At 39.7% G+C, this 23477-nt stretch overlaps 1 long non-coding RNA gene across 1 annotated transcript in view; it reads left to right on the forward strand.

The window, feature by feature from the left end:
• Window positions 1-5535, forward strand: part of LOC121828163 (uncharacterized) — a 116316-nt gene extending 110781 nt beyond the window's left edge. Inside the window, exon 6 of the long non-coding RNA XR_006070670.2 lies at window positions 3339-5535. This is a non-coding gene — a long non-coding RNA (uncharacterized LOC121828163). The remainder of the gene's footprint in view (window positions 1-3338) is intronic.
• Window positions 5536-23477: the final 17942 nt, after the last annotated feature.

Here is a 23477-nt window from a genome sequence, read left to right on the forward strand (position 1 = left end):
GGAGCTGTGAAAGCACACATTTAAAAACACCGCATTGAAGGATTTAATGTGAAGTCTTGACTTTTGTTGTTTTGTTGTACGGAAGTATTACAGCAGGCTGAGTAGTCATGCTTCTGACAGTGTATTTTTTATCAGAGCTAATAGGGTTACCATTGAAGGGGAACATCTCTGAAAAAAAAAGAAAGAAAGAAAGAAATATAATTACAAACCTTAGCATAGTTTCAAAAGGTCTCAACACAACTCCACTCCTGAACAAACTCCATGACCTTTGTAAAATAAGTCAAAATGTATTTTCCTCCAGGAGGTTATTTGTGTTCAAGGTATTAGTACAGAATGGGGCTCAAAGATACAGGCAATATCGTTGTCATGCACAAATCTAGCATCTCTAGAAATAAAATATACTAAAAGCCAGCATTCAGCAATGTGCTATAGGGAGTTTCTTTTGGATTCTTGGAATGGGAGAAAGAGAGAGATGGGGTGGCGGGGAGAGATGGGGCTAGAGAGATGGCTCAGTAGTTAAGAGTTCATGCTACTCTTACAGAGGACCCAAGTTAGGTGCCCAAAATGGGTGCTCACAAACACTCCTAACTCTGTTTCCAAGAGATCTGGCAACACCTGCTTCTGGCCTCCAGGAGTCCTGCATTCATGTGAGTGACTTCACCTCCCAAGTGCTATAATTGCATGCATCTGTCTTCATTCTTGGCATCTAAAATGAACTTTTTTTGCACAGCTGTAATCTAGACATGACCTCAAATTCATGCATTGGAAACTTACCCCCAATGCAGCATCCTCTGGAATCAATGCTATAGAACAGTACCAGGAGCCAAGGGTTACAGACGGCGACAGCTGAGAGAGATCACTTGGTTTGTTTGTACTCTAAAGGGAGACAGTTTGTGCCATTCATTTGGTTTCCATCTCATGTCGGTTTCCTGTGGTCAATATTTTAAAAAGTTGGAAAGGGCTAGAGTTAAAGTTCAAAGGTAGAGCCCTTGCCCAGCATGCATAGCTTCTCATTTTTTTCCCCAACCCTACAACAAGGAAAGGAAGGGAAGGAGAGAGGTTGAGGAGGCAAGAGCAAAAGAAGTGATATAGATATGATAGGATGAAAGGATAGTTTATTGAACCTGCTATTAAAGAGCAACAACTTGTTCGAAATGTTTTACAATGCTATGAATTTTTGTTTATTGATACAAATTTAACATTAATTTTGTTATACTGTACGTATATTTCTACTCTTGTATAAGGCAAGTTTGTGCAGCTCATTTAAAATTGTAACGTATAATTAATAAATACAGATTAATAGTTAATCATCTATGATAATCAAACTTATAATCATATTAGTTATGTTTTAGGTATACAAAGATAAATGTCAGATACATAGGTAATCTTCAAACGCTTCAAAGACCTACAGAATGTGACGTGTAAAATGTTTTAAAAACTTAGAATTTCTGGACAATGAGACACGTCTGCACCTGGCACAGCACCGATTTACTTCAGAGAGGAAAATGGGCATCAAAGACACTCTAAATAGAGTTCTTCTTCTTCTTCTTCTTCTTCTTCTTCTTCTTCTTCTTCTTCTTCTTCTTCTTCTTCTTCTTCTTCTTCTTCTTCTTCTTCTTCGCAAAAATAGCCATTTGGGCAAGACACTGCTCTTGCCTGGACTGCTGATAATATGTTGTATAAACTGGACATGCAGGATCCATAGGAAAATGACCACTGAATTTGCCAAAATGGGGCAAAATGGTCCTTCAGGTTCCTGATTTGTAGAGGAGGCTGCCAAATATTCTACAGAACACATGGAGCAGTGACTAAAAAACTTTAGACTTATTGGCTAAACATGGATGCACCAATATTACAGAGGAACTTTGGATGACTGTCCAGGCAGGCAGCTATCTCTGTCATTTCCAGAATTTTGGAAGTTGCTTACAGTGCATTTCCTGTTTGCTTAGGTAATATTATATCCTTCTGGGGTCTTTGATGTAGTTGAAGACTAAATATTTATAACTTTCCTTGATTATAATAAAAGATACATTAGATATGAAACTTTAGACTCACAAATATAGGATAGATAGAATATTTTCTTTAATTTTGCCAAACACAAATAGAGTAGATATTGTAACTGTAATTCTTGCTTGATAACTGTTCTACTATATGTTATTTTACTAGGTTAAACTTAAAACCTTCCTTTTTGTTTAGATAGAAAGGGGGAAGTGCTGTGGGATGTCTTTCTGTATGCTGTGAATATGTGTTGCTCTGACTGGTTGATAAATAAAACCATTTGGCCTATGGCAAGTCAGGATATAGCTATGTGGGAAATGAGAGAGAGAGGAAGAAGAAAGGCAGAGGAGGGAGACGCCAGCACTGCCAGGAGAAGCAAGATGTGAAAATACAGGTAAGTCACGGCCACATGGTAACTTACAGATGAATAGAAATGGGTCAAGTTATAAGAGCTAGCTAGCAAGAAGCCTGCCATAGGCCATGCAACTGGCAATTAACTAATATTAAGTCTTTGAATGATTATTTTATAAGTGGCCATGGGACCACATGGCCGGGTGGTACTGGAGAAACCTTCCGGCTACAAAGAAGAGAAAGAAAAAGACTTCATAGTCACTGAACTGATGTCTTCTTTGCAAGTCATTTAACAACAATCCATTCTTTGTCTGACCCAGAAAAACTTTAGAATATTTGTGTGTGTGGAGGGGTGGGTGGGTGTGCAGGTGCACACTTATCATGGCACTCATGTGGAAGTCAGAGGACAACTTTTGAAAGTTGGTTCTCTCCTACTATGTGGGTCCTGGGGATGGAACTCAGGTCCTCAGGCTTAGTGGCAACACCTTTACCAATTTCAATAATTTTCTAGTTGGATAGATACATATTTAAATTAACAGTGATGGCCCAAAGAAAAACAAGGCTTAAAAACTAAATAGAAAAGATGCAGTGGGATTCAGGTGTGGTGATGTACTAACCCCAGCACTTGGGGTGGAGACTGGAGGAACACCATGAGTTTGAGGCCATACCGCTCAACATGGCAAGTTCCAGGCCAGCCTGGGTCACATAGCAAGATCATGTCTCAAAAGGACAAACCAAAAGTATAGAGAATAGGAATGACTTTAATATCCAAATGTATATGAATATACAAATGTATTTTTAAAAGATAGTGATTATTAAAGTGTATTTTTAAAATTCTATCTATTGATATGTAGGCTTTTCACAAGAGACACAGCGAAATTACCAAGACCCAGAAAAACTGGAAGGATGACACTTTTTTTGGTGAGGCAGTTCAGAGTCTAGAAGCAATTTCTCTCACATTCATTGTCCTGTTTTGACCCTATTACCAGGTGGCCTGGAAAGTTGCTAACTTCCGGTGGTGTAGAGATGAAGAGAAGATGCCTTACCAGCCAGCCTGCCATGCAAAAGCTTTGTAACAAGACTCAGGTCCTAGTGGGCATAGTGATGGTTGGAGTCTGTGTTAAATCAGAATGCTAGGTAGACCAGCAAGCCCTATGGCTTCAGCTATCTGAAATATTGTGTGACCAACAACAACCCAAGTCTTTTGATATATCACTCAAAGGGCTGGATCCCCACAAATGCTTTCATTTGTTGTAGACATTTTTTGTGGTTTTACACACATGTACAATGGTTATATGCAAAGCCAATGGGGAAATAATGGACTTTCATGAAATCAGTTTCAAAAACAATGAAAAAAATGAATTAGAATTCCCTAAATGTCTTTTCACAGGTCATGCCTCTCTGCTGGAAATTATGCAAGAGATGAAATGTAAAGCACGAAAAAATATAAAAATAAAATAATGCTGACAATTTAAAATAGTGGGGAGAAGGGCTGGAGACATGGCTCAGTGGTTATTAGCACTTTCTACTTACATAGCACCAACATCAGATGGCTCATAACCACCTAACTCTAGTTTCAGGGATCCAATGCTGGCCTCCATAGGCATTGTACACATGTGGTACATACACATACATCCAGGCACACACCCATGCACACAAAATTAAAATAAATATATCTTCAAAATAAAATAAGAGCAGGGGAAAATGTAGCAGAATATAAGAAAAACTAAAACCTACAATAAACATTAAACATATGTATAAAGTGTATTACAGAGGTCATCAACTAGCCAGTTCTCACAGCCCTCAACTTAGGTTAAGTCTTGCATTGTGATGAATAGCTTGTGCTTTCACACAATTGTGCTTCTCTCTTTGGACAATGCATTCACAATTATTTTCTATGTGGCTCAGCTCTTTGAAATTGTGTTATTAAATATATACCCACATGAGCATTCCCTATTAAAGTTTCCATCTTCTGTGTGATGGTCTATGTAGCTCTGAACATAGGAAATGGATTCTATATATGCTCCTACACAGATAACAGCCTTGGCAGAAATGACATGGGTGATCAAATAGAAATGCTACAACCTGTCTTCTTTCATCATTCTTTTCCAACTCATCAATAGCTCCTTTAGGCAAATGCAGCTTTAGGTCATAAAAAGCTCCTGGAATTCGCTGGTTGGAAAGAATGCTAAGTCACACAAATGATGCATTAAATTTTTTAATTTTTATTTTATTATTTCATGTGTATAAGTGTTTTCCTGAATGTCTGTGTGTGCACCACATGTGTGCAGTGCCCAATAAGGTCAGAGAAGGGTGTTAGAATCCCATGGAACACCCAAGGAGTTACAGGGGGCTGTGAGCCGTCCTGTGGGTGCTGGGAATCAAACTTGGGTCCTTTGCAAGAGCAACCAATGCACGTAACCACAGAGCCATCTCTCCAACCTCAAATGATGCATTTTTAAGCTGATGTTTTTCTCCTTGATGTATTGCATAGCCAATCCTTTCCCTCACATTTAGTGTGTAGTTTCTTACTGGGGAATTTCAGATTGATTTTAATCTTTCAGAATTGTGGTTTGAGGAATTTTTAACTTTAAGTTTTCTTGTCTCTGGGGATTTTAACATTCAGAAATGTACCATTTGAAGTGGTATTTTCTGGGGTTACAATTGGCATCATGTGACTTCACAGGACAGTCATGATTAGGCATTGTCCTTGTTTTATCAGTAATCCAGATAATCTTATCATTGTTTCCTTATGAATAAAAGTGTTTTGCAAACTGTCCTGATGAAGATCCTCAAAGAAATACCATCATCATTGGTGCCATCCCTGAACATAAACTCTCTTTTCCACACACATTTGCAAAGAATATTTGGCAGTGAACACACCTGCACTGGGACACACCTGCACTATAACAGACACACCTGCACTGTGACACACCTGTACTGTTACAGACACACCTGCACTGTTACAGACACACATGCACTGCGACAGACCTGCACTGGGACACACCTGCACTATTACAGACACACCTGCACTGTTACAGACACACCTGCACTGTGATAGACCTGCACTGGGACACACCTGCACTGGGACACACCTGCACTGTGACAGACACACCTGCACTGGGACAGATCTGCACTAGGACACACCTGCACTGTGATAGACCTGCACTAGGACACACCTGCACTGTGACAGACCTGCACTGGGACACACCTGCACTGTGACAGACACACCTTCACTGTGACAGACCTGCACTGGTACACACCTGCACTGTGACAGACTGGCACTAGGACACACCTGCACTGTGACAGACCTGCACTAGGACACACCTGCACTGTAGCAGGGCACTGTGAAACTGAAACAGGAAATTGGAGTCTGATTTTGCTAGAAAGCCTTGGTTCCTTACCTGGGTTCACAAGACAGCCGAATGCATATGAAAGCCTGGTGTCTCTGCTCTCATTTTCTGTCTGCCTGCTTGACTTTGGGGTCTTCTGGTTGCCATGGTCCGTTAATTGTTCAAGGCATGTGTATCTAGTTCATCTCTTCCTTATTCTAGGCTCAAGGTACAGAGAGAAACCATTGCCCCAATCTACATTTGCTTCGGATTTCAAGAACAGCAGACCCCTGGAAATATAATATCCTCATTCCCATGATGCTGTGGGATGTCTTTCTGTATGCTGTGAATATGTGTTGTTCTCATTGGATAATAAATAAAGCTGTTTTGGTTTATGGCAAGGAAGCTTAGAGGCAGGTGGGAAATCCAAGCAGAGATATGGAGAGAAGAAAGGAGAGTTGAGTGACACCTAGTCGCCTCCTAAGGAGCAGCACGATGCCAGCAACCCTGTAACAGCATGGCCACATGGCAAAACATAGATCAATAGAAATGGGTTAATATAAGATGAAAGAGCTAGCTAGCAAGAAGCCTGCCATAGGCCATACAGTTAGTCAATAATGTTAAGCCTCTGAGTGATTATTTTATAAGGGGCTGTAGGACCATGGAGCTAGGCAGGATCTTGGGGCCAGGCAGGACCAGAGAAATGTATTACTACACGATAAGGGCAATTATCTATAAGAATGAGACCACACCCTGGAGCAGAACTGATCTTCTCCTGAAAACCACCTTGCCCTCCTTGAATTAAGGATGCGGACCTCCTTGCAGGAACAGAGCTGACAGCTTGGTCAAGGGCGCTAACCACATCTAGGCCAGGGCTGCTTAATTATGCATGCCTCTTAGCCACCTTGCCCCAACCCACCTGTTGCTAGAAAGAACCTTCAGTCTCTTTGTAGAGCTTTCTGATTTTTCAGAATTATCTTTCATTATAGTCCAGCAAACAGGTTGCTGATGAAAATTTGGACACTAACTCAGCTCTCTTTCCTTATTGTTACCCTCCCCTGACCCCATCTCTCTGAATTTCCACCCCTTACCTTTTCTCTGTCCTGTGAGAACTATAGATAGAAAGAATACCTGTGAGAACTATAGATAGAAAGAATACCTGTGAGAATTATAGATAGAAAGAATACCTGTGAGAATTATAGATAGAAAGAATACCTGTGAGAACTATAGATACAAAGAATACCTGTGAGAACTATAGATAGAAAGAATACCTGTGAGAATTATAGATAGAAAGAATACCTGTGAGAACTATAGATACAAAGAACACTTGCGAGATGTGAAAAATCAGGATATTCTTCCATAGCCGTGGGAAAACTGACTTTGACTCTTAGTCTATAGACCAAGATCCTTATGGAAAGTTCAAGGTATTTCCCGATGAAGCAGGAGAGATGGCTCAGTAGTTAGGGACACTTGCTGCTCTTGCAGAGGACCTGGATTTGATTCTCAGCACTCAAAGTTCGTGTCTTACAACCGTCTGTAACTCTAGTTCCAAGAGATCCAACATCTTTTGCTGGACTCTGTGGGCACCTGCACATGTACTGCACATATATACACTCAGGTGCACATAGTAAATAAATAAATAAATAAATAAATAAATAAATAAATAAATAAATAAATAAATAATCTTTTGAAATGCTGGGTGTGGTGATGCCCACCTTTAATTCCAGCAGTTCTGAATCTGAAGCAGAGCAGATGGATCTCTGTGAGTTCCAGGCCAGCTGGGACTACATAGTGACCCAGTCTCAAAAGATCTTTTTTTTTCTGTATAGATCTTTATGTCTGTTTTTCTTTCCTCTTCCCTTTTGCATCTCAGGGAGCCCAGGGGTGCCTCACCCTCTCTTTAGCTTGTCTCACAGTTCACAACTTTGGGAGCTGTCATCATGCGATACAGAGAAAGAAATAGAAAGACTAGTCAAAGTCAAAAGCAGCAAGTGGCACTCACCCTGAGCACACAGAGTAAGAGGTGCAATTTCCTAAAGTGTTCTGTGAGCTGTGAGACTAATTTCCATGCTCCAGTTCTCTGTTCTTGGGCTGATTCTGAGGCTGCCTCCACCTCCTAGGACTCCTGTGTGATTATTGGGATTCTTCTACATGTTTGGATCATTTTATTTTTTACTTAATTACTTTATTTTCTATTTCCTCTGTCTCAGAGAGCTCCTTGACTTTGTCGAAAGTGCCTTATCATCCTGTTATCATATCTTTTCTGTCTTCGAGTATTCATGTTTTCTGGGGCTGGCATGATGGCGTAACAAGCAAAGGTGATTGTCGCCAAGCCTGATGACCTAAATTCAATCTCAAGAACCCAATGGTGGAAGAAAAAACTGACATCTGCAAGTTATTCTCTGACCTTCACAAGCATGCACATGCACAAGCATGCATATGCAATAGCATGCACATGTGCATACACACGTGCAAATATAAATGTTTAAAAAAACTTTTTAATTAAGGAAATGAAGAGCCATTTACTCTCCTCCCTCTTGTTGAATTTTTCTGTTCCACTTATTATTTATAGCATTCTAATAATGAAATATCAATACCTCATTATCAAAAGCAGCTGCTCATTAGAAAGCATGCCACTGGAGAGCTTTAAACTGTAGGGACAGCCAGTGTTCCCAGGGAACACAGACTCTACTACACCTGTCCGACTTCACTTTCCCAACCTTAGGATAACAACTGTCAAAACAGGTAACATTTGGTGTCTTCTTAACATTAGCCATTTCTAACCCAATAGCCCTTAATATGGTTATTTTGATATGTGTGTCTGCATTTTTCTGCATTCATTTCTGCGATAGCCAATCCTGACGATGAAGCCAGTAATAAGCTAACAGAGAGTGAAAATAAACACACAGGAAGAAAAGGAAAAGGTACAGTTTCCACATTAGACTCTCAACCCTTAGCTCTGTAATGTAAGATAAACATACGAAATGGCCTTCATGGCAATGGCTGACGTCATGGTGACTTGAGCCTCACTTGCTGGGTTAAAATCCAGGTTCATCCACTCTCTAGATAAATAACTTCAGGCATATTTTCCCTTCTGTGTAACTATTTCCTTATCTGTACAATGAGAATATTTTGTAAGGTTTCTATTGGAGACAAATTAACTCATTCTAGTGTAGATCTAAGAAAATGGTCTGCTCTATACAAATGTACAAAGCACCTTGGACTATTACTACCTCATTCCAAAACTTAATCTGAGAATAAAGTTATAAAATACATGGTAAACTAACACAATACCTAACAGTTACAAATCCCTCAACCCAGCAGTGTTTACCAAGGGCTTCCTTGGCTTTAGACACTAATCTAAACAGAGGAACACAATAGTAGGATAAATAAACTCTCTGCTCTGGGGTCTACAGTCTGCTGGAGAGAGACAAAGTGAACAGAAAAAGCACTAGAATATAAAGTTTTCAGTTGACAGTTGTTAAAAATGAAAATCATTTTAGAAGAGTAAAATGTCATGTGTTCTGCTTTGGTTATGTTAGTCAAAGACCCCTTGTCAAACAACATTCATTTCTCCTCAAGTTAGCTAAGAAAGGAAGTGGAACATTCTAAATGGATAGTGTCAATGCCAGTCTCATCATATTTAATTGACACATAGTAATTGTTAAACACAAATAACCTTTGACATGGCATAACTATTACTCTCATAAAAACCAGAGCAATGACAAATCTATGTTATTTCATTAATGCTTTTAGAGAACACATCACTCAGGCTAGAGAGACAGCTCAGCATATGTGATCTCAGGCTGTTCTTGCAGAGGCCAAAGTTTGGGTTTTCAGCACCCATGCTGGGCAGCTCACAAACACCTGTGCCTACAGATCCAGAGAATCCAATGTTCTCTTTTGGCCTCCAGAATGTGCATTGCATTCAAGTGCACAAGCTCACACATAGACACACTTAACACATAATTAAAAATAAAAACAAAACCTTTCTGCTGGGGATGGTTTTCTATACGCTGTGAATGTGTTGTTCTGATTGAGTGATAAATAAAACACTGATTGTCCAGTAGCCAGGCAGGAAGTATGGTATAGGCGGAATAAGCAGAGAGGAGAATTATGGGAAGTGGAAGGCTGAGTCAGGAGCCGCTGCCAGCCGCCACTGCCATGAAAAGCAAGATGTAAGGTACCACTAAGCCACAAGCCATGTGGCAATTTATAGATTAATAGAAATGGGTACCTTTCAAAAGAAATCAATCACTTTAATCCTTTTAAAGTTATTTTCATCAAGAAACATTAATAGAGTTCATCCTATGGGCATTTTTTTAGTCATGGTATACAACATGAAAATCACTGTTTATACAGATTATGCCTTTACTTTTTTAAAAAATCTTCTATAAACACAAATACACAAATGCTGCTGGGCACCACTTAAGACTTAGAGGGCGAAAGGTATGTTCAGACATATACCAACATTCAAACCTAAGCCTTTGACTATAAATATGGATTTTTTTCATACTTCAAAAAAGGCAAATAATATTTTAATTGCATATATTCTGCAGTTTCTTAATCCTTAAATATGTATTACTAGTCATGTCTAATTTTTATTTGCATTTCTTAGGACTATAGTATGCAAAATTATTTCATTGGCTGCATTAATGGCATTCAAGGCCTTTACCTGTCAAGTTGGTTATTTTCATGCTCAGTGCCTTGGGAGCTCAGCAGTTCCTTTTCTATTGAAAAAGCTGCTCTTGCCAAATCATTTACTTAATACACAGATTTAAATTGAGGGAAGAGGAAATATTTTCAACTGCAAAGAATAGGTCAGCATAAAACCTAGACATTTATGAGTGTATTTAAAGGAAGCACTGGAACGTTGCTATCCCACAATATAGACCAGGAGACACACAGCACTGCAGGTGTGAACAGGTGAAATGCATATTCAAGCCACAGGAACATGCTGGTTCTTACAGTGGGCCAACTCCTGGAGCACTTCAGATGTCCATGCTGTTCTGCAGAGATCTCTGGGGATTCAGTAGAAAGATTATCTGATTACCACACACACACACCATAAAAAACAAACTTGTATATAAAGGATGTGAGTGTGTGTGTGTGTGTGTGTGTGTGTGTGTGTGTGTGTGTGTGTGTAGGTATGGCTGTACCACAGCATACATGTAGAAGTCAGAGGACAACTTTTAAGAGTCTATTCTCTCCTACATCTCCCAGGTCCTGGGGAAGAAGAAACGGGTCAATCAGACATGGCTGCAGCAGGTGTCTCTTACTCACTGAGCCACACAGCTAGCCTGTCCTCTCTTCTTCCTTCCTTCCCTTCCTCTTTTTGTTCTTTCTTTCTTTTCTTTTTGAAATAGTCTCATGAAACTCAGATTAACCTCAAACTTACTATATATCTCTGGTTAGCTTTGAACTCCTGATCCTCCTGCCTCAGTTTCCCAAGTGCTGGGATCACAGGTCTGAGGCACCAGGCCTAGCTAATGTACTCTGTTTTAATTTCTTCATGGGAATAGCAAGATAAAAGTAACAGTATAGGCTTTAGGATTAATACGCATGTGCTCATAAAACACACATTGCTGTACCTAGAAGACAGAGTGTTTTCAAGAAGTGTGGGCAAACATCCTTACAGAATTATTTTTCTTCCAAAGCAGAAGATTTAATTACTTATATGTGCATGGGCAACTCAATACTACATTGGTTTCTATTGAGGGATTTATTAAGGCAACTCCACATAGTTAAAAAGGAGGTTTATTTTGGGGTAATTTACAGCCAGTAAAGGGGTTGGATCCAGGATCCAGGAGAGGTGGAGTGCAGTCCAGTGGTGTTCTCTGGAGAACTCTGCTCGATCTACCATCCAGCATCCAGGATCACAAGGAACCAAGAGACCTGGCACATCCAGATCTTAAGGGCTCCCCTCTTGGCCCTGCCCCAGGGGCAGTTCATAGGTAGGCGTGGCTGTTTCCAGAAGCCTCACTAGGGGCCATACTTTCAGGTCAAAACTGGAACAATTACCTACTACAGGTTCCATCTTAACCCAGTCAGAATGGCTGTATCCCCTCCTCCTATGGATTAGATTCATCCAGAAAGAGGGATGAGGGATGACTGGAAGAGCTGGAGGGGTTGGATGTAGTGGGAATTCACTCTGCCCATTACCTTTGGCTATCTGGCCTGATAGAGGCAGTGCTTCTTATCTGCCTACCTGACAATTTAAAAGGGAGGAGAAAGGGGGTCATGCTCTCTTGGGTGGTGAAGACCAGATCAGGTGGTGTGAAACAGTATGTGATCAGTCCCCAGCTTTCCAATGACTCTGCAACTGTATTTATCTTATCCTGTATCAGTGAGTCTGTTTTCCCCATAGAATCCCTTAATAAACTGATATATATAGACCTCTGAGGCTCTTGTTACAAGTGGCACCTAACACGACATGACTTGAACCTAACGGCCTGTGGCTAGTCCACGTGGCCTGCCTGAGTCTCCCCCGCTCCACCCTGGTGCTCCCTGGGCATGCACACAATTGTGCTGTGTGCCATGATGCCCTCCCCCCTCCAGGCCACATGTAGCTGGTCTCTTAATAAATTTAAATATATATATACATACATACATATATATACATATATATATATGTATATATATACCATTGAGGCTCTTGTTACAGGTTGGATGTAGTGAAGCAGTGTTTTTAGGATACAACAGGGCTGTTGCACATATGAACTCACAGTACTTGCAACATAATACATGAGACCTGTGCATGATCAAGCCAGATAAAATCCCAGCATGAATCAGAGAGGTGGGCATCGAGTCCCACTCCTTGCTGAGGAGCTACTGGCAATTAATGGCTTCTGGGTGAGGGAGAGTCAGTTTTCTTCAAGGATGTGTATCCTCAGAGGTGATCTGTGCTCCAGTAGATGGCCCTGCATATGCATGACCATGCTGCCAGTGTTGGATGGATTTAGTGGGTTAGAAATAAACCAAACCATGAAGTTGGAAGGGAACAGTTGGCTGGGGAAATGGGAGAGGAATTAGAGCAGAGGAAATGAAGGTGGGTGTTTCAGGGTTTCTATTGATGTGAAGAGACACCATGAACACAGCAACTCTTATAAAGGAAAACACAGCTTCAGAGGTTTATTCCATTATTATCATGACCGGAAGCATGGTGGTGTGCAGGCAGATATGGTGGTGGAGCAGGAGCTGAGAGAGAGTTCTACATCTGCATCTGCTGGCAGCAGGGAGAGAATACCACACTGGGCCTTGCTTGAGCAACTGAGACCACAAAGTCTGGCCCCAGTGACACACTTCCTCCAATAAGGCCACACCTACTGAAACAGGGCCATACCTCCTAATAGTAGGCCATACTCTCATGGGCCTATGGGGAGCATTTTTATTCAAACCACCACCTTGGGCTTGATCAAAATTCATTGTATACACATATAGAATTCTCAAAAAATTTAAATATTACTTAACATATGAAATTTATAAGAATAGAAACAACTAGTGTTGTCCAGGATGTTGGAAATGTAAACAGGTATAGCCACCATGGAAATATGTGTGGAGGTTCCTAAGAACTCTAGCAATAGAACTATCACATGATCCAGTAATCCCACTCCCAAATAACAGACCACAGAAACATCTGCATACCCATGGTTATTACTACAATATCCATAATATCCAAGGTATAAAACCAGCCCAGATGCCTGTCAACAGATGAATGGAAGGGGCTGGAGAGAAAGCCAGGTAAGAATTCTTCCAGACAACCCCTGTTCAGTTCCTACCACAAACATCTATTAGCTCACAACCCACCTGTAACTCCAGTGCCAGGGATCTGATCCTTTCTTCTGGCCTCCGCTTGATAATATCTCACCCCCCAAATGCTCAGGTTCTAGTTTTCAGGTCTTTAAATACATCACCCAATGAGACACAGGGAATTGTGCAAATTTTCATTTAATTAAGCACATAGAAATGAGAGGGATGGGCTCAATGTCATCACAGGGGTTTATAGGAAGACAGGATGGAGAAGTAGTGAGGCTGGAGGTAGAGACAGAAGAGCCACCACTGCTGGTGGGTATTGGGAGGGTGTGAGTCAAGAGTATGGAGATTTCTAGAAGCTGAAAAGAACAAAGAAACACCCTGATTTTTCACCCACTATAAAACACAATTTTAACTTTCACAACTTGTGTTGTTCTGAAGCTCTAAGCCTCTTCTGGAATTCAAGGACATTTGTAACATTAAAGTAGAAAACCATACTTCAATTGTGGGAGCCCACAGAGGCTTCCTAGTGAGAACTTACTCAGGGTCAGAGAATCTGAGCTTGCTTTACCCAGCAGGGCTGCATAATGGATGATTTGACCACGGGAGTGGTTACCAGGTATTTGGAAGGGTCTACACTTGGCTGTATGGTGTGCTTTGATCTTGCAAGGGGGAGGTCTTTTGCCTCTCTCCTTGGCATATTGTAAGAAGCTCTTATGAATAAATGAAGGGGTTATTGGGTATTTATTGACCAAGGCCCTCCCGAAGCTATCCTGTGTTTCTGTCTTTCTTCTGGTCATCTAGGTCTCTCTTTCTATCTGGTGTTTTCTTATCCCTCTCTCCTCCACCTAAGAACCCTTCGAAAGGTGGGAACATGTCAGAGCTGGACTCCCACAGACTCCTACATTCAATATAGAAATAAATGACACGCACTTAAAAAAAAAAAGATGTAATTTTGGCCTTAGTTACATAACCAACTTTAAATGTTTGCTGCTTTAGCATTTTGGTTAGGACTAGGTATGACACCTCTCTTGCTTCTCTCCATATTGACATCGTATGTGATGGGAACGAGAAATTCTTAGGGTTAGGATGTAGCTCAGTTACATAGGACTATTTTAGCATGCACAGAGACATGGATTCAATCCCTGACACTACAAAAGAAAATTACAAATTTTATTTTCTTTCCTTCTTTATTTTCTTTCTTCTCTTCCTTGCTTATTTTCTTCCTTTGGTCTTTCCTTTATTTTCTTTCTTATTTATTATTTATTTATTTATTTATTTATTTATTTATTAGAATTTCATGCACAAGTACTGTATTTTCATCATTTCCAGCCTTCCATCTCTCCTCTCCCAACTCTTCTTGTATCTCCCTAGTCCCTCTCAAAAGTGTGATCTTTTTAAAATTTTTATTGTTGGACACAGACAGGCACATATACACTCACACATGCACGAGTGTATGCACACAACACACACACACACACACACACACACACACACACACACACACATACACACACACACACAAACTACTTGCTGAGCCTGTCTAGTTTTGCTCATACATATGCTTAGGGCTGGCCAGTAGGGAATCAGATAACTTATTAGGGGGCTTTCCCTGGAGAAGACTGATACTTTTCTCCCTGACGTTTTTCTTTTGAGAGACTTTGTTCAAGCATGTACTTTGTCATGGGATGTACCTTCTTTTGCTGCCTGGAAGGCCAGCCTCCAGTAGCACAGGGCTCGAAGGGAATCCAGAGTCCTATGACCTTTTTATCTGAGGGGGTAAGGGGAAAGACACTCACACTCTCTCTTGATGGTTTCCTTCTTTATTCTTCTGTGTTCTTCTGTATTCTTTATGTTCTATCTTCTCTCTTCTCTTAATGTTTTCCTTCTAACTCTACCTTTATTCTTTATCTTTATTCTTCCTCTTTTGATGTTTTCCTTCTAACTATCTTTATTCCTCCTTATTCTCTCATTCTTGATGTTTTCTTTCTAACTATCTTTATTCCTCCTTATTTTCTCTATTTTTCCTCTACAGCTTATATACCCCGACAACATCTTTCAGGCACTATAGAAATTACAATGTGGTTACATTCTATTTTTCAAGTGAATGATTAAAATGAATACAAGTAAAAAACAGCATGTTATCCATGTTCCTTACATAATTAAACATTTTATGTATTATAGGTGAAAAACAAGTTGTCTGAAGAACTCATGTGCATTCATACCCAAGCAACTTGTTATAGATTAACAGAGTGTGAGCAAGGAAAGTATTCCTCTCAGCCAGGTCTCTTACTGGCAGGCTGCGTTCTGCGGTTACAAAGAAGGACCGATCACTTTATATCTTTATATCTTGAAAGGTAATCTTAAAAGAATCTTAAAGGAATCACAAACCTAAACTTTTATACATGAAAAACAATCAGCTCTACTTTAAATCTTTAGGGTGCCTACCCACTCATCAGTGGTTTTTTATATGAGGAGATTGAGGGCAGAAATGGGTATAAGGAATTAATCATCATTTTTTATTACCAGCAAATCCCAAGGAAAGTACATAAGCTAGTAATAATTGGGCTGCCTTGTATTTTGATCCCAACTTCAAAGCTATTATCAAAATATCTTAATCTAACCTATGGTCATTCTAAGGTTTGTTTCATGTTTCTATGATGCACTCCGAAACCTGTGAACACATCTCCCAACATTAATATTAAAAGAACTTAAGCTAGCTGGGGTACTGGACTCAGTTCTCAGTTGTTTTTCTTAATCATCAATCATCAACCTAAGCCACAGTCTATATGGCTCCTCAGTAGAAACTCATGTGTTCTAGCTGTGTGACTCTTCCTTGTTTTTTTTTTTTTTTTTTTTTTTTTTTTTTTTTTTTTTTTTTTTTTATCCTCTGCAGTCGCTGCTTTATCAGAGGCAGGGGCAACCTTTTTATTCTACCTTTTCCTATGTTAATTTTCCCACTAAACTGACCTTTATCATAGTCCCTTACTATATTTATTAAAGACACTCAATCATCAAAATCCTATTTAAACTAACACTATTATTATATAAAATCATTGTTTCAGTTCAACAATGCAGCTTAGGAGGAAATCATCTTCATAAGAATCCACAGGTAAAAATGTCTACTTGAACAGGATGTTTCCATGAGATAAACACATTACATTACAGGCAGTGGGGATCTCCCTATGCCCATTCACACCTTGTCAGATACCAGAGAAAGATGGCAGCAGCAAACATGTGAAGGCAAAACAGAAACAAAAGATAACTCTGGGGTCTGTGGTCTCAGGGGCCTTGCGTATCTGAGATTCACCCTTCATGGATTTGACTTCTGGTGGGCTGACACCTGGAACTTCAGTTGCGATCTGCTGCTCCTCTCACATGGCCACAGGCAACTTTCACTGCCTCTTAAATTTTAAATTAAATCCTCTGGAGTACACAAATAGGCTACTGTATCAAAATTACTGTGTGTAATATTTCCTAACTACTATGTAAAAAGAAGAAACCTCACCTCAGCTTAGACTTCTTTCTGATCTTAAGTTTCAGTTTTGAGTTTTATTTTAATTTAGAGGTAAGTATATGCCAAGTATGATACTTTCAAAGGGGGTAACAACTCAGGAATGATCACCAGTGCCACAGAACAGATCAACCCAGAATTTTTCATATGAAAATTTCTTGCATGCCTTTCAGTCTTATAAGTGTGTACAAATGGTTCATGCACATAGCCTGTCTTGATTACAGTTGCTAAAACATGAGGCACAGCAATGAATTTGTAGTGTCTGGACCCAGGGACATTTCCTTTGACAACCGTCATGGATACACTGGAAAGTAGAGTGGTTCCCTTGGTTTCTTTCCTACTCTGACTGTGCTGTGTATTTATGTCTCCATGAGCACTTCTACCTCATGCAGAGTGCTTTATATGGTGGAAGAAATTACTTTCAGACCCTTAAAGGGGGAGGAATGGAAGGGATTAAGAGGCTTGGAGGTACAACATATGAGTTCCTTTTCTCATCTCTGTGATAAGATACCTTGCTGAAGCAATGTAAATGTGGGAAGATTTATCTGGGTCCACAGTTTAAGAGGAGTCCAGTTCATCCTGGTGGGAAGGGAGGTGGCAAGAGCAGTTTATATCTGGGGGTAGGAGTCGCTCCCATCTGGGTGTATGAGAAAGCAGAGAGAAAGCCAGAGCTGGGGTCACACTACAAATCTTAAGGCTCTCTTCCCAATGGCCCCTTTCTTTGAGCCAGGCTCCATCTCCTAAAGGTTCTCTAACCTCCTTGAACAGAGCCACCATCTGAGGGGCAAGTATTCAAAGACATAATCCTATGAGAGACATTTCACATTCAAAGCCTAACAGGGAGAGAGACAGAGAGATAGAGAGAAAGGCAGAGTCAGAACCAGAGAGAGGCAGAGACACAGAGAGATAGAGACCAGTTAATAAGATGTTTTATATTTATTCACTTCAATTTGTCTAAAAGAGAAAAAGAAATTAGGTGAGCCTCTTTAGAGAACTCAGTTCTTTAATATACCACACCATATGGACATATTTAAAGATTAAAAAAACAAAAACAAAAACCACTTCACCACTTTTTTCCAAAACATGTATTGTGTTGTAGCTTCAAGAGTCAAATGAAGACAAAATAGTTGTTCCTAAATATCTGTAGATGTGTATTTGTAAATTTATAGCCTTTCTTCTGGCTCTTCAGTGTGCCCTATGCACACCAAATACTTCCCTAGCTGACCATGGCCATTTTCCAACAGCAGAAACTTGTCAGTGCTGGCTACAGTGTGGGGCAACTGCCAGCACAAACATGGGCCGTTCCTCTTTGTTCTCTGCTCTCAAAGGCCAGCCAGTGTGGGACAAGCACCACAATCCAGGTGATGTTGCTTTCATTCCATCGCCTCAGTGGCTGACAGAATAGAATCTGCTTTCCCCCTAGGAGGGGACTACAGGGGTTCACAGGCACAGGGCTTCTCTAAGGAATGCTATCACAATGCAGGGCACTCTTTAGAATGACAGTTACCTTCACAGTAATACTTCTGACATTGCCTACCATGGACAGAGTAGAGAGGAATATGGATTTGGCTATTTCTGTTCTATTTGTGAATTCCATATACTGTCAATAAAATAAAATAGTGTGTGTGAGTGTGTGTGTGTGTGTGTGTGTGTGTGTGTCTGTATGTGTGTGTAGTTGGAAGTTTCCCTGTGTCCTTCCTGGTCCACTGCTGCCTGGACAAGCAAACACACAAAGGCTTATATTACTTACAAACTGTATGGCCTAATGGCTCAGGCTTCTCACTAGCTAGCTCCTATAGCTTAACCCATTTCTACTAATCTGTAAGTTGTCACATGGCCATGGCATTACCAGTACTTTCACATCTTGCTTCTCTTGGGGGCATTCACAGTGTCTCCCTTGCCTCTCCTTTCCTCTCTCTCCAGTTGGAATGTAACACCTAACCATATTCTGCCTAAACCATTGGCCAAACAGTTTTATTTATCAACCAATTAGAGCAACACATATTCATAACAAACAGAAAGACATCCCACAGTGTGTGTGTGTGTGTGTGTGTGTGTGTGTGTGTGTTTGTATGTGTGTGTGTACTTACATCAGTTTTAACTTTTAATTTATCAGTCATATATAACCTCATGTTTCCAAATCCTTAAACTTTTGGTCATTAAACTAAATGTCATCTATATTACTACTGTGGAATAATCCTTCTTTACCCTGTGTGAGCATATGTCAATATGATTGGTTTAATAAACAAGCTGAGTGGTCAATAGTTGGATAGGATAAAGTTAGGCAGGAAAGCCAAACTGAGAATGATGGGATGAGGAAAGGTGGAGTCAGAGGAGTCACCAGCCAGCCAGAGAATAATGTGGACACACAAAATAGGGATAGAAGTAAATGCCACGAGCCTCGGGAAGCACATAGATTAATAGAAATGGGTTAAGTTGTAAGAGCTAGCTAGTAATAATCCTGAGCTACCAACCAAGCATTAGTAATTAATATATGCCTCAGTGTTGGTTATTTGAGAGTAGCTGCAGGACAGGAAAACTCTACCTGCATATTAGTTACTCATCACTGTGGCAAAATACTTGATGGAAGCAACTTAAAGGAAGTATTTATGGATTGATTTTGTTTCATGATTTCAGAGGGGTTGGTTGATAATCATTTGGCCACATGATCTCAGGCAGAATGTCAAGGCAGGGGAAACATATCCGAGAGATGTTCACTTCATGGTTGATTCAAAATCAGAGGGAAGATACATACAGAAAGATAACAGGGTTCAGAGAAAAATATAGCCTTCAAATACATAAACCCAGTGGTCTCCTTCCCCCACCGTGGCCCCCCCCTGCTATTTTTTATCATTTTCTGATAATTATAAATCCATCAAGGAACTCATTTATTCATCAGGTCAGAGTTCATGGTCTAACGTCTGGAACAACCTAATTCCCCTTCTGTAGTTTGAAAACAGGGTCTAATATAGTCCAGGCAGATCTCTAGCTGGCTGAGGCCAGCATCAAACTGGAGTCCTGAGATTCCAGCTTCCCTGGTGGAGTGTCTAGGATTAGAAGCCTGTGTGTCTCCACCAACTCATTTGGATAGTGCTAGAAAATCAGTCCCAGGCCTCTGCTATTGTAGGCTGGCCCTCTACTTTCTAAGCTACGTCCTTAGCACCCAATTGTCTGGGTGAATACCCTGACAGACATACTTAGAGGTGTGATCTACTAATCCCTTAGGTATTGTATAATCCAGCCAAGATGACTCATCAAATTATCCATCACTTACATCACTTACTATTTCACTTCAGGTGAAAATCTCATGGCATGGACGACTGCTAGTTCATGTATAGTTAACAGATAATGTAAGATTGTGATTAATTAATTAATATTATGGCAAGTGTTGTACAGTAGGCCAAAGGGATTGGTGTGAATATTTGTTTTCTATTGTAAATTAATATGATGCTGACTTAAATAACATTCATGCATTAACCTACAATCCTCCAGGTTCTGCCCCATGCATTTGGTCTGGGTTCTCAGCTAAGGGTATGTTAAGATTAAAACAGTCATTTATCCACTAGGCTCTCTGGGCAAAAGGACCTTCTGGACTTAACTGCGATATTGGTAGAATCCAGTTCTGTAGCCTTGTTTTTCTCGGTAGTTACTGACTGGAGGTCATTGCCAGTGTCTAGAAGACATGCTAAGGTCCTCTCCCTCGAAGGATTAGTTTGTCTTCACCCCAGCAATGAGCTGGAAGACTCCTTTTAAGCCTTTAGACTCCTTTGCTGCTAGCTGGAAAATCAAAACCATTTCTGCTTTTGAAGGGCTGGCATGACTGGGTCCATCCATGTAATCTTTCCATTTTGACATCTACTGACTAATAAATTTAATTACACCTGCATGATCCTTGTTGCTAGGCAACACAATATAATCATGGGAATGACTGAGGTGGATGATGAGCACTGTCCTCTTAGTATACTATTCCTGATTATCACCAACTTTTGTTATCTTTGAACTATGTTACAACTCCTCTTAAGTCCTAGAAAATTAATAATAGTGTAGATAATTCTTATTCACAAAAATGGAAGCAAAATGTGATTAGTTGACTGCAATAAATCACTGTTCCACAGATAGGCCACTTTTGCATTTATTTGTAAGTTCATTTCAGTATTCTTCATTGCCAATGTATATATGTTTCTTTAAATTAATTGGAATGCCTTCCTGGTTCTCTCATTAAAATACTTTTATGTATGAGTTATAATTCTATTTGTTCAGAAAAATGATACTTAAGAACAATCCCTATATATTTGTAACTCTGGTGGCTCATTAGCCGTCTTAGCTCTTATAAAGTTTGGTATTTTGAGAATTGGGACAAAACATTGAGCTGAATGGAAAAGGCATTGTCATTTTGGGTGAAGTTTCATGCTAATGCCTTGGAGAAGATATGGAAAGTCTTGGTTCTTTCAAAAAATAAACAAGATCAACAAATCCTTTAGCAAACTGATCAAAGTGGAGGTAACAAAGGAACTAAGACCCCAAAAAGAAAAATCAGAGATGAAAACAGGACTTGACACATATGAATGGAATCCAGAGGACTGTTACTGAATAGTTTAGGAGCATATTCTAAGAAATGGAAGGATCTAGAAGAAATGGATGAATCACTAGACACATATGACCTGTCAAAATTAAACCAAGAGAATATCAACTACTTAAGCAGATCTGTAAAAAGCAACAAGACTGAAGCAGTAATAAGGACTACCAAAAAGAAAATATCAAGTCTATATGCTTTCACTGTGAATTCTAGCAGGCTTTTAAGGAAAAGCTAATACTACTGTTCCTCAAACTATTCCAAGAAACAGAAAGGGAGGCACATTATAGTCCTCATTCTATGGAGCCATTATAACGTTGGAACCAAACCCAGATAAGACAGAATGAAAGAGGAAAAACTACACACCCATTTCTCTTATGAAGAGATGCTAAAGTTCTTAATAAAATACTCATAAACTGAATTTACAAACATATTAAGAAGATTACATATAATGATCAATTTGCTTTCATTCCATAGACGCAAGCATCATTTAATATATGTGAATCAGTGGCTGTAATGCAGCACATAAGTAACTTGACCACAGAACAGAAATCACACAGTTGTCTCAATAGATACATCAAAGTCCTTTGAAAAAGTCAGCACCCCACCAGAGAAAATCCCAGTAGAAACCAGGAGTAAGAGGAATACACCTTAATATAATAAAGGCTGTAAGTGAAAAAACCTATAACCAACATTACAATAAATGTGAAAACCCAGAAATATGTCCTCTAAAGGCTCATATTATATCACAGAGACATAGTAACAAAAACACCGCAGCATTGGCACACCACCAGACACCCATACCAATGAACAGAGGACCCAGAAACAAGCTCATGTAGCTTCAGACATTTAAGTGTTTAAAAACCTGTTGAAAATACTGCTAGCAAATCAGTTTACACATGTAGAATTCCTGCTTCTCACCCTGTACAAAAGTCAATTCAAAATGAGTGAAATTCAGGCTCTTACTACCAGATCTGAATCGCCACACTTACTGGAGGAAACCGTGAACATGCTTTGAGATTTTGTATTATTCATTCCTCAGTGGCTGTGATGAAAACATTCCAACTGAAAGAAAATTAGGGGTGAGTTTGTCTTATAGCTCCATCATTGAGCGACAAGTGATAGTTCCTTCAATTAACTAACTTTTCAAAGTAAAAAAGTGTGCCAGGTATGTAGTTATGTATCCTTAAACAGTAGCCCGAGTTTTTAGGGAACTTCTTAGAGTTACCAATGTCAATAGGTCTCAGGCTGTCATTTTACTTCCAATGTTTTTGGATGTCACAGGTGATGTCATAACAGAAATTCTGTTTGAGGGCATATCTATGCCCAAAGTAGTATTTTAATGTTCTAAAACTCACTGAGTAAGTGAAATTGCTAGAAACTCTCTTTGTATGTAACAGTGTAGCTTTAAGGACATTAAGACTATTAGGAAGTCTCTTAATATATTAAGTGGTATACATGGAGGGAAAACACAAAAAAGTATTTAAATTTTGTTTTTGTTTGAATATTGGCAGCAGTATACTAGATGTTTTGTAGGGAGGAATGCTTTTTTTAATGTCTTAAATTAGAGTCAGTGAGACATGGCTTACTTAGTAATGAGTGTTTGGTTGAAGTCTTTGTGAACTTGAGAAGAAAAGCACAAAGCCATACTTGGTTTTCATTCTGACTGAGAAAAGGAATTCTCATGACTCATTGACAGTTTTGCATCCGTGGGAAAGGAAGAAGAAGCCAGTGCTAGAGTCAGTACCAAGTGGGTAAAATAAATTGATGTCAGAGGCTTGTGGGATTCCTTCAGCATGATAAATAATTTGTCACTTTGAGACTGAGTGAGTATCAAGCTCACCCTAACCCCTCTCATCCAGTTGTGTGGTTAAAGGCATTTAGCCATGTGAGATTGGGCCATAGTGTTAGAATCACAGACTTCTAAGTACTTTTAGCCTTCATAAGCAAACTACTT

This window comes from Peromyscus maniculatus, chromosome 3 (assembly GCF_049852395.1).
Source record: "Peromyscus maniculatus bairdii isolate BWxNUB_F1_BW_parent chromosome 3, HU_Pman_BW_mat_3.1, whole genome shotgun sequence".
Classification (NCBI taxonomy): domain Eukaryota; kingdom Metazoa; phylum Chordata; class Mammalia; order Rodentia; family Cricetidae; genus Peromyscus; species Peromyscus maniculatus.